The 12,387-nt window shown below is 36.6% G+C and overlaps 1 protein-coding gene and 1 pseudogene across 1 annotated transcript in view; both read left to right on the top strand.

Moving 5' to 3' along the window:
- Positions 1–7,786, top strand: part of LOC110193904 (eukaryotic translation initiation factor 3 subunit J-like) — a 42,857-nt pseudogene extending 35,071 nt beyond the window's left edge.
- Positions 1–12,387, top strand: part of SHISA6 (shisa family member 6) — a 456,375-nt gene that overhangs the window by 421,680 nt on the left and 22,308 nt on the right. The window lies entirely within an intron of this gene.

Here is a 12,387-nt window from a genome sequence, read left to right as displayed (position 1 = left end):
TTTTTTTGATTTGTTAATCAGTACTGTTGATTTGTCTCTTTTTCCTTTTTTTTCTTTTAAAATATATTGTTATGTGGCTCTCTGGGAGGAGGAGAGAGAGAGATATTGGAGAAATTCTGGTGATACATAATACAAAAGAAATAAAAATTATTTTTAAAAGAATAGTTAGTAAAGATGTTTATCAATAACAGGTCATATATGACTAATTTCATTTCTTTTTTTGATAAAGTTACTGAACTGGTTTATCAAATGGGTTCTGTAAATGTCATTTACCTAGATTTGAGCAACACATTTAACAAAATCTTTAATGATTTTTCTCGTGGATAAAATAGAGAAATGTGATCAAAGCAATAATAAAGTTAGGTGAATTAGTAACGTGATTGAATAGCTGGACCCAATAGTAGTCTTTAATGATTCAAGGTCAATGTAATTGGTTCATTGTGTAATGACCCAGTAATTTGTGTTTGGCTTTGTGCTTTTAATATTTTTAATGAGAGAATGACATGTGGCAAATCCATCAAAAATGCAAAAAATACAGAACTAAGATGGAGAACTAGCCCATTGGAGAGCACAGCAAAGAACCCTCTGCTCTGATAATTATGCAAATTACATGGTGTTAGGCGCCAACAAAACAGGAAGTTGTACCAGTTTCTGTATATGGACAGTGTGTCAACGTGTATATGTTCTAGGATTCTGATTCTTCAAGGAAAACAAGACTTCCTTCAGCCTCAAATATTATCCCTCCTTCCCCTACCCCATTTGACTCTCAGATTTAGTATTTTAATACCCTCCCAACAATCTCCCCACAGCCTAAGGCTGCCTCAGAATGTCAGTGTCTAATTGAAAATCATGGAAAATGAGACTGATGGGCAAAGTGATTTGTTCAAGGTCATACGATATACCAAGATTAGGAAGAGCCTGAACTCAAGCTGACCCATTATACTGTGGTGGTTGAGCTATGTGTTTTGCCATGAAGGAAAGCAAAAATAAACAAACAAAAACAAAAATGAGAACTCATTGAAGCAAAAGAATGTAGCTTTCGGGATCCTGATTACCTGGGCCACTTTTCCTTGCTTCGTTAACGTTTCTGGTTTTTTGTTGTGTGTGTGTGTGTGTGTGTGTGTGTGTGTGTGTGATATGTCATTAAGGATAAATTTGTGCCCTGGACTTAAAGCCAAAGGACGGTGTCAATGCACTCATGGTCATATACTTAACAACAACTTCCAAGCACTAACCTATTTCTCTCAGGTTTCTCTTCATCAGAAGCCACAGGACTTGCAATTAGTCATTGAAAGAACCCTATAATTTGCGTATTATTTCTACTGAAGGGTTTCCTGATGCACATAGCAACCTAGAAACCTCTAGGCTTCTGAAAGACCATATCCAATGTAATGAAACTAGTTAGAACTCTAACTTGCTATTTGTTGTTGTTATTTCAACCAGGCTCACGATTTCATGAGTATAGAGAACTCCCAGTGAGGAAGTTCCTTTTCCAATGCAGGTCAACACCTTCTCTGCAACTGATAGTTTTAGAGGGCTTCCTGGAGCACTGAAAAGTTAAGTGACTTCCTGAGAATCAGTATGTGCTAGAAGAGGGACAATGTAATATACTCTGGAGCTACTATGCTAACTCCCATTCATACTAATGAGATGGTCCCCAGAGGACAGCCCCTCAGGGCTCTAGGGTTATCCCTATGGAGTTGGGAAGCATTTTCTAATGCTTATGACTCCCCGTGAGTGTGCTTCCTCCCAAGATCATCAGTTGAGAACTAATTTTGTCAGTTATCTTTAAGTAGCTTTCACAAAAGAGTATTTTTAAGATGGTATAGTAAGAACAGTTGGTACAAAACTTCCCCACAAAAGTCTGTGACCTCCTCTTCAATTAATACATACAGAGTCCTAGGGAAAATTCTCTCAAGCTTAGATGGCATGTATGGCAAAGGATAACTCATAGCATTTGATGGCTGGAAGTCCTTTTCTCCCCCATACTCAAGAAGTTACCTTTCTGTATAGTCTTTTCTGGGCTCTTTGTAGAATTCAATCCAGTCTGTCCTGGATTCCCAGTGCAGATACTACCACCAGCACTGTCTCAGAGAACAATGCCAAAATCCTCTGGAGCATTTGAGGGTAACAAAGCTCTACTCTAGCCAAGGTGGGGGTGGAGGGGAGACCAAAACCAAAGCTGAAGTGTTCTCTCATCTCCCTCACCCCAAGGAAATCTTTCTCAGAGGGTTTAGTTAAAACACTCTTTCCTAATTAGCTGTTTTTGGGGGGGTCTGAATTTCTACCAGATGCTCAGAACATCTGGGTTCTGAACAGAACTTTTATTTTATAGATGAGACCCACAGGGCATGCTTTCCATAGCCAACTAGAACACTCAATGTCAATTCAATGTCAATGTCACTTAATAGCAATGTCATTCCAGTTCATCTGATGCAGTTTGAGAGGTTCAGGGACTCATCCCCAGAGTCATCTGGAGTGAATTCATGGACTCAAGCACTCTTTAAGTCAAGTTGGCAAAGGTTTATTATAATGCTAATATGATGGGCAGAGCTCTTTAGGGAATTTGTCATGGTGGGCAGAACTCCCTAAGAACTTGCAACCCAACAGGGAATGATGCTAAAGCTTATATAGGAAAAGCAGTGTATTATGTGCCAAGTATAATAATTAGGTAGTAACATACAACCTTGGTCATAGGCATCATTCACTATTGGAAACCAGGGGAGAGGTTTCCTAAGGGGTGCAAAAGTGTGCTTTTGGTCTGTTATGTCTGTAACAAGAGAGCTTTGGGAGTCGATGTCTATAACTTGACTTTTGGATCATATACTATAATTGTGGGAATCAGTACATGATAATTTTGTTGCTACAAGATAGTACAAGGGAAATCCTACAGAGGTCAGCTTGTTCTTGTAACGGAGAGATAGTTTGCCTCACTGGGCCCTCTCACGAGTTATTGCCAGAGACAGGGTCTTTGGGCTGGGGAGAAAACTGTCAGGGATAGTGTTTTGAAGCTAGGGAGAAATGTGATCTTGGAATTGGGGTCTGAGTACAGGCACCCAAGCACCCCATCACATCCAAGGACATTTCACACAATTGAAAGTGTTAAATTGATTGGTTTATTTAGACTTGTGCTCACCTTATTAAAGTATCAAGGCATCTTATTACTTACTTTAACTAGAGAAGAGCAACTTAATTGATTTACTTAACCCCACCCCTACACTCCTCCCCCAGTTTTGATATTTGCTGTTCTCAAAAAGTCTGCTGGAGTGTGTTTAGTAAGTCCTAATTATTAAGAAAGTTCCAATTCCTAGATAGCACTTCAGTGATGAGGAGGTTCTGTGTTATCCTTTCTGAAGGTCTTCCCTAGTCCCTCATTCTAAAGAGTCCTGTGAAAAGTCAGTGCAGCATAGTTCATAATCAAATCCAGCAATTAACATTATTCCATAGTTACAGATAAATGGTGATACAATTTAACAAATCAATATTAATTTCCCAAAGTTTTAATAGAACTTGTTACTTGTAATAAAGGCCTTCTATAACCCACAACAATCAGGTCTTCCTGTCAACAAAGCAGGCTTTCTATCCACTACATTACACTGCCTCTCTTCTATTTATATCTTGTTTTAAAGAACTGATTTTATAGTGATAAAGGATATAGACCCTTTAAGAAATCAAGTATGGTGGGGCAGCTAAGTGGTGCAGGGGATAGAGCACCAGCCCTGGAGTCAGGAGAACCTGAGTTCAAATCTGGCCTCAGACACATAATACTGCCTAGCCATGTAACTCTGGGCAAGTCACTTAACCCCAATTACCTCACTTAAAAAAAAAAAGCAAGTATGGAAATTGCATCATTTGTGAACAAAAAAAATTGTTTGGTTCTCACAACCTCGAAGATAAGTAAACAAATACTGTATGTAAATAAAGTTATGCCTTCCTTGCCATAGCTCTTACTGAAAGTAGTTCATAGTCTGGAAAAAAAATATGTTTAGCAAAGTGGAAAGTTACCTTTTTCTAACTAGAGAAAAATACATGTCATGGTTTATCCTGGTTCAAGCTCTCATCACCTCTCTCCTGGATTTTTGTGATTCCATCCTCATTGATCTTTTATTTCTTTCTACCTTTCCAAACAATCTTTCATACAGCTATTTAATTTCTAAAACACAGATATGACCACGTCATAATCAATCCTGCTCAGTGTGGGTCCCTCTTGAGTCAGTGGCTCCCTCTTGAGTCTACAGTTAAATGCAAAATTTTTATCCTGGTGTAGTTACTTATAAGCAAGGGGCCTGATGAGAAATGTATTCTTTTAGGGTAGCTAAGTGGCACTGAAGTCAGGAGGACTGAGTTCAAATTTGGCCTCAGACCAAACACTTGACACTTACTAGCTGTGTGACCCTGGGCAAATCACTTAACCCCAATTGCCTAAAAAAAATGCATTTTTCCCCAGTTGGAAGGGAAGACTAAGAGATAATGGGAGGTGGAAGTATTGAGGGACAGGAGAGCAAAGAAGATTTTGCTCCTGTGGGGAGGATAAAATGGCAGAGTGGATGTGGCAAATTGTTAGCACTACAGGATCTTGATGACTTAAATTTAACATAATCATAAACAGTTGAGGACTTGTGTGGCTCACTAACCCACTTAAGAAGTGATCTACTAGAATTCTAAATTTTTTAAAGAAATTATACATCATCTACTTTTCTCCTCACTTTCTCCCTCTCTCCTTGAAAAGAAAAAAAATACATAACATTTGTAACATATAAGTGGAGTCAAGCAAAACAAATTCCCACATTGGTCAAGCCTATAAACGTGTTTCAAATTAGTCCATCACCTATCTATCAAGAGGTGGGCAATAATCTTTATCATTAGTTTTCTGAAGTCATGGTTGATCATTTCATTAATCAGAGTTCTTAAGTCTTTCAGAATTTTTCAAATTTATAATGTTTATGTTATCATGTCAATTGTTCTCTTGGTTATGTTTACACTGCATCAGTTCACATACTTCCCTAGGTTTCTCTGAAACTATCTTTTCATTTCTTATACCACAATAATATTTCATTATTCATATACAATCAATCCTCAACATTCCTGTGTTTAACTTTCATGAATTCAAGCAATCCAATTATTTTATTAGTAACCTCATTTTCACTTTCATGTCGGAAGCCACATACATTCTCATTTTCATGGCTTTGCAGTAGAGAAAAAAATGAGAGATAAGCACAAGTTTATATCCACAAAAAGGAGTAAAGTAATTGTTTATGAATCTGCTCCAGAAAGTGCTAAAGTAACCTTTTGAGTGACTAAAAAGGAAATTGAAAAAATGGAAAAGCAACTGAGTCTGTGGGTAAATGACATCTTGGTCACCCCTGCCCTCTCCCTGGAGGTGGGTGGCCAGAGCAAGGTTCTTCCTGACCCTCCCCATTCCCAACCCTCAACCATTTAGCTGACTTCCCTAGTGTGGGCAGCTCTGGTTCTGGAGAAACCCAGCCTCACTGGAAAACAATATGGCAGAAACTAGGTATAGACCAACATCTTATACCATGAGTATATGACTTAGAAATAAAGGGTGATATTACAAACAAATTAGGAGAGCAAGGAATAGTTTATCTGTCAAATGTATGGAGAAGGGAACAATGTATGAACAAACAAGAGATAGGGAACACTATGAAATGCAAAATGGATAATTTTGATTAATTCAATTAAAAAGGTTTTGCACAAACAAAGCCAACACACCCAAGATTAGAAGAGAAGCAGAAATCTGGGAAACAATTTTTATAGCCAGTGCCTCTGATAAAGGCTTCATTTCCGAATATATGTAGAAAACTGAGTCAAATTTATAAGAATACAAGTCATTCCCCAATTAATAAATGGACAAAAGACATGAGCAGGCAGTTTTCAGAGGAAGAAATTAATGCTATCTATAGTCATATAAAAATGCTCTAAATCACTATAGATTAGAGAAATGCCCTTTAAAACAACTCTGAGGTACCACCTCACACCTATCAGATTGACTAACATGACAAAATGGAAAATGATAAACTTTAGGAAGATGCAAGAAAATTGGAACACTAATGCATTGTTGGTGGAGCTATGAACTGATCTAACCATTCTGGAGAGCAACTTGGAACTATGCCCGAAGGGCTATAAAAGTGTGCATACCCTTTGATCCAGCAATACCACTACTAGGTCTGTATCACAAAGAGACCATAGAAAAGGGAAAAGAACCCACATGTACAAAAATATTTGTAATACCTCTTTTTGTGGTGGCCAAGAATTCGAAATTGAAGGGATGCCCATCATTTGGGGAATGGCTGGACAAGTTGTGGTTGTATGAATGTAATGAGGTACTATTGTGGTATAAGAAATGATGAGCAGGCAGATTCCAGAAAAACCTAGACAGACTTATATGAACTGATGCTGAATTAAGTGAGCAGAATGAGAACATTGTACATAGTAACAGCAACAGTGGATAATGAGAAACTTTAATAGACTTAGTTTTTCTCAGCAATACAATGATCTAACAGAATTCCAAAAGATCATGATGGAAAATGCTATCCACATTCAGAGAAAGAATACTGATGGAAGCATACTATTTTCTCTGTTTCGTTGTTTTTTTCCTTTCTTGTGGTTATTCCCTTTTGTTCTGATTCTTCTTTCACAGCATGACTTATGTAGAAATGTGTCTAATATGATTGTACATGTATAGCCTATACATGTATAAATTGCACATGTACATAGCCTACAGATTGTTTGCCATCTTGGGAAGGAGGAGGAGGAGGGAGGGAGAAAAAAGTTTTGGAACTCAAAATCTTATAAAAGTGAATGTTGAAAATTATCTTTTAATGTAACTGGAAAATGGGAGAGAATAAAATACGATTAAGTGGAAAAAAAATTAAAATTAGACACACGGCCCGAGAGGGCGTCAGCGGCGGAGTACTCGAACTAGTGGGACACGGTCAGGTTCTCCGCGTAAGAACCATCCCGAAAGGCGGCTAGGGGGAAGGGGGAAAGGGCAAAGGGGAAAGGGGAAAGGGGAAAGGAGAAAGAGAGGAAGGGGGAGAGAGGAAGGGGAAGACGGGAGAGGGGAGAGATAGGAGGGGCGGCGGGCACCGCTGGAAGGGCGAGGATGAGAATGACGATGTCAAGGAAAACTGGGATCAAAATGATGAAGAAAAAAAAGGAGAGAAACGAAAGTTTCAGAAAAGAAGGAAATAGAGAAAATCAAAGAGAAAGAACAGCAACAGAAGAAAAGACAAGAAGGAATTAACAAAACGTAGGAAGAGCCTGAAGAATCTAAAGAGCTTACACCAGAACAATTAGCAGAGAAACTATGGCTAAAGATACTACAGGAAGCGGCAGACTTTGAATTAGCAAAAGAAACCTTTGGTGTTAATAGTATAATCTGTGATATAGATGCTATGAACTCCTCTTTAAGAGAGTTTGGCAAGTTACTGCAAGATAAAATTACATATGAAAAATTTCTAAATTATGCCAGTTTGTTGGAAGCATTAGTTTGAGATTTTGAGTATTTCTTTGGAAACTGATAAGTTGAAAAAGATTACCTATTCATTGACGGTGTTATGCAGTGAAAAACAGAAACAAGAAAAGCAAAGCCAAAAGGAAGAAGAAAGGTTCCTGGAGGGGGATTAAAAGCTACAATGAAAGATGATCTTGCAGACTATGGTGGCTATGACGGATGATATGTGCAAGCCTTTGAAGTCTTCGTGTGACATTTCATCTTCCCATTGTCTTTTTCTGTTGCCCACCGCCCTTTCAACATGTAACACAATCTCCTTTCCTTTCAGTAATGCCAAATGCTACAATCAAAAGTGCAGTATCTTTGTTCTGATTACACTTAGGTGCTAATGCAATGGGGAATTTGGTTCTTATTGCCAAGGGGTTAAAATTGGGAAACTTGGTTGCTACTAAATCACAGTAAAAGAAATCCCTAATAATGTTTTCCTTGTTGCTATCTGATTCCAGGCCAGCAGAGTTACTAACTTGGAAACAATAATTGCAACATGACAAAAAAAAAAAAGGTACCATTTACCAGCACCATTTAATAATACAGCATTAATACAGGCCTCCTTGAACTACTTCATAATCTCATTAACAAAAACAGTTAGCCACAAGGACATGTCAGTGTGCACCTAGTGCACGTTGCTTTGTCTTAAAGTAGAGCATGAGGATTTTAAAAAATATATTGCAGAGAAGACTTGCTTATTTCAGAGTAAGAATACTGTGCCTCAAATGGCTAGTTAGAAATTTTAAAAAATTAAATGATCAAAACCCACCAACCTTGAAGCCCCAGAGGTATTATCTCCATTATGGCATTTGACAAAATCCAACTTGTGCTATTTCGAGTAAATAGTCTAGTTTATATTTACCAGAATATTTCTATTGATGCAGTTCTTAAGAGGAGAGAAATTCTTGACCTGTGTTATTTTCCTGATTTAAAACGTCTGAGAAACAAAACTTCCTTTGTTCTCCTGGGCTGAAACAGAATAACTTTCACAGGGTTTCAGCGTTTCCTTTTCTTTACAAACATGCTTAGCAAACTGCAACAGTTAATACAGTTTGGTAAATTGTTATGTTAACAATTATGGCATCTGCAATGTTTTATCAAGCAACTAATTTGACGAAATAACTATTGTGAAGGGAAAAATTAAAAATTAAATTAAATGAAAAGATCACTTCTTTTGACACTTTTCCAATCAGTTTATGTGATATTTGAATTAATTGTTCTTTTTATATTTAACATGATTTGCTTATGGATACATCTGGTCTAAGAGATCTTTTTTAAAACTCCAAATATTTCATTTAACTTATCAGTTTTGTTGGCATATATTTGGGCTAATAATATCTTTTTGTTTTGGTCCTTTATTTTAATTATCCCTCTTTATTTTTTAATATGGTTTGGATTTCTTCCTTTTGAAAAAATTAAATTAGGTAAAATTTTATCTTTTTTTTTAACAAAAAAGATACTGACTATGCCCAAAGGGCTATAAAATAGTACATACCCTTTGACTCAGTAATACCACTTCTAGGTCTGTATCCCAAAGAGATCATAAAAACAGGAAAAGGACCGCATGTACAAAAATATTTATAGCAGCTCTTTTTGTGGTGGCAAAGAATTGGAAATTAAGGAGATGCCAATCAATTGGAGAATGGCTGAACAAGTTGTGATATATGAATGTAATGGAATACTATTGTACTGTAAGAAATGATGAGCAGGTGGAATTTAGAAAAACCTGGAAAGACTTATATGAACTGATGCTAAGTGAGATGAGCAGAAGCAGGAGAACATTATACAGAGTAACAGCCACATTATGTGATGACTGACTTTGATAGACTTGGATCTTCTCAGCAATGCAAGAATCTAAGACAACTTCAAAAGGCTCATGATGGAAAATGATGTGTCCACATCCAGAGATAGAACTATGGAGTCTGAATGCAGATGGAACCATACTATTTGCTCTCCTTTTCTTTTGTTGTTTTGTTTGATTGCTTCATTCTTGTGGTTCCTCCCATTAGTTCTAATTCTTCTTTACATCATGACTAATGGGGAAAATATGCTTAATATGAATGTGTAAGTAGAGCTTGTATTAGATTTCACACTATCTTGAGGAGGAGGGAGGAGAAGGAGGGAGAGAAAATTTAAAACTCAAAATCTTATGGAAGTGAATGTTGAAAACTAAAAATTAATTATTAAAAAAAAAAGAAAAGAAAAAGATCCTGGTTTTCCTTGTTAATTATTGGGGCAGTGGGCTTCTGATTTTATGAAACCTTCCTTGATTTTCAGGATTTCTTTTCTGATGTTTAATTGAGGTTTTTAAAATTTTTGTTTTTCTATATTTTTAGTGTGCCCAATGCATTGATCTGTTCTTTCTTTTACCTATTGAGGAAAATGTCTACAGACATACATTTTCCAATAAAGACAATGTTGAATGCATCACAAATTTTTTGATTGTCTTATTGTTGTCATTTTAATGCAATTATGTATATTTTTTTTCCTATGGCTTGCTCTTTGACCTCATCATTTTTTAAGGTTTGGTCTACATTTGATTTTTAATTATTTAATTAACAGTTATTTAATATAATTTTTTTATTTTATCATAGTAAAGGATGTTGGATATTGCTGCTTTGTATTTGTCTGTGCAGTTTTTATACTACACAACATGGTTAGTTTTTGTACAAGTACCAAACACAGCTGATAAATATTTATACTCCTTTCTAATTTCACTTTCTAATTTACAGTTGTGTTCTTAACTACTTATTTTCTTGATTATTTTTGTTTAGATTTGTCTAGGCCTGAAAGAGTCGAATTAATTTCTCTCTCTCTGTCTCTCTCTCTCTCTCTCTCTCTCTCTCTCTCTCTTTCTTTCTCTCTCCTGCCCCCCACTATTATAATTCTGGGCAGCTAGTTAGTGCAGTGGGGGGACTGCTTGGCCTAGAGTCAGGAAAACTTCAGTTCAAATTGAGCCTCAGACACCTACTAGCTGTGCAACCCAGGGCAAGTTACTTAATCTTGTTTCCCTCAGTTTCCTTATCTGTAAAATAAGCTACAGAAGAAAATAGCAAACCACTCCAGTATCTTTGTCAAGAAAACCCGAAATGGGGTGACAAAGAGTGGGACATGATTCTATTATCTTTTTATCTGTATAACTCATTTAGCTTTTCCTTTAAACATTTAGATGCGATACCAAGCCTGTACAACTTGCAGCCTAACAAAGAATTGTGGGTGGCCCACAAAAAATGTAGAGGAAAACATCCATCACATTTTTCACAGGCTGCAGGTTGTATGTGCCTGTGCTATGTCATTTGGTGTGTATATATTATGTACTGAAATTCATGCTCTGTCATGTTTTTAGCAAAATGTAGTTTGCTTCCTTATCTCTCTTTTAATTAAGTCTATTTTTCCTGTTGCCTTGTCTGAAAGCAGAATTACTACCCTTTGCTTTTGTGAGTTCAACTCTAGCATAACAGATTTATTCCATTTCTTTATTTTAACTCTGCATGAGCTTTTATGTTTAAAGTGTTTTTCTTGCAGACATAGTGTTGGGTTCTATTTCTAATCCATTCTGTTATCCTTTTCTATTTTGTGGGTGAGCTTGACCTATTCGTATTCACAATTATGATAACTAAGTATGTATTTCTCTCTATCTTACTGTTTTCCTGTCTCCAACTTTCTCTCTTCTATAGCTTCTTATCCTTTCTCTCATTTTAATCACCTCCACATGATCTCTCATTCAAGCTCAAGCTTTTTTTTCCCTGTCATGACTAATAACTTCCCAAATCTACCAGCCTTCTTATTCCCTCACTTCCCCTCTTCCTTTTTTCCATTTCCATTTTGAATGTATTTCTAAATCAAACTCTTTGCATGTGTGATTGTGTTCTGTGTATTCTACCCTCTTTTGACCAGGTCAGATGGAAATGAGGCTAAATGATGCCCACTCTCACCATTCCTTTTGTGTTTATATACACTTCTACTTGTGTGCCATGATTATGTGAGATGTAAGATTAAGTGATTATGTATGTTCCCCAATCCTACCTCCCTCTTTTCCCCCTACTCTACCCAATGTATTCCTTTCTTTCCCCTCCCCTTCCTTTCATCTTTCAATATCATCAAAATATAACAAAGGCATTCAGTCCCTCTGTCTCACTAGATTTCCTTTATACCTCCTAATGATATTGTGGTTCTTAAGAGATCCTTGTATCATGCCTGCCTATTAGAATAGATACAGTATATCCTTGTCTCTTTTGATAGTTGAATCTTTTCATCTCTCAACTCCTGTGTTTATATTCCAAAATTTCTATTCATTTCTGCTCTTTCCATCAGAATTGCTTGGAAGTCCTCTAATGATTGAAAATCCTTTTTTTTTTTTCCGTTGAGGATTATATTCAGTTTTGCTGAGTAAGTTATTCTTACTTCTTGGTTGTAGTCCTATTTTATTTTATTTTTTGCCCTTTGGAATTGAGCATTCAGTGCTGTCCAATATAGTGATAGCTTCTATATCTTATGGGAATGTGGTTCCTCAGTAACTGAGTTCTTTCTTTCTCACTACTTATTTAAGAGACTCCAAAATATTCTGGAGCTTGATTTGATCACCCACAAATGGGAATATCTGGAGGACTTTGCCATCTATAGGTATTCTCTCTTTAATTTGTACTCAGCCCTGAACATGGTGGAAAGTATTTTTGTTGAGCATACATCTCCCTATTTAATGCTTCACTTACCCATTTAAGTGTTTCCCTTCTATTTTAGCTGCATTGATTTTTTTGTGCAAAACCTTTTCAGTTTTATGTAATCAGAATTGTCTACTTGATTGTCTATGATCCTGTTTATCCCTTGTCTTATTGTGACCACTTCTCCTAATCATAATTCTTACA

The sequence above is a fragment of the Phascolarctos cinereus genome, unplaced genomic scaffold (genome assembly GCF_003287225.1).
Source record: "Phascolarctos cinereus isolate Bilbo 61053 unplaced genomic scaffold, phaCin_HiC Scaffold_5;HRSCAF=322, whole genome shotgun sequence".
In the NCBI taxonomy this organism is placed as follows: Eukaryota; Metazoa; Chordata; class Mammalia; order Diprotodontia; family Phascolarctidae; genus Phascolarctos; species Phascolarctos cinereus.
This window is presented reverse-complemented; position numbering and strand designations above follow the sequence as displayed.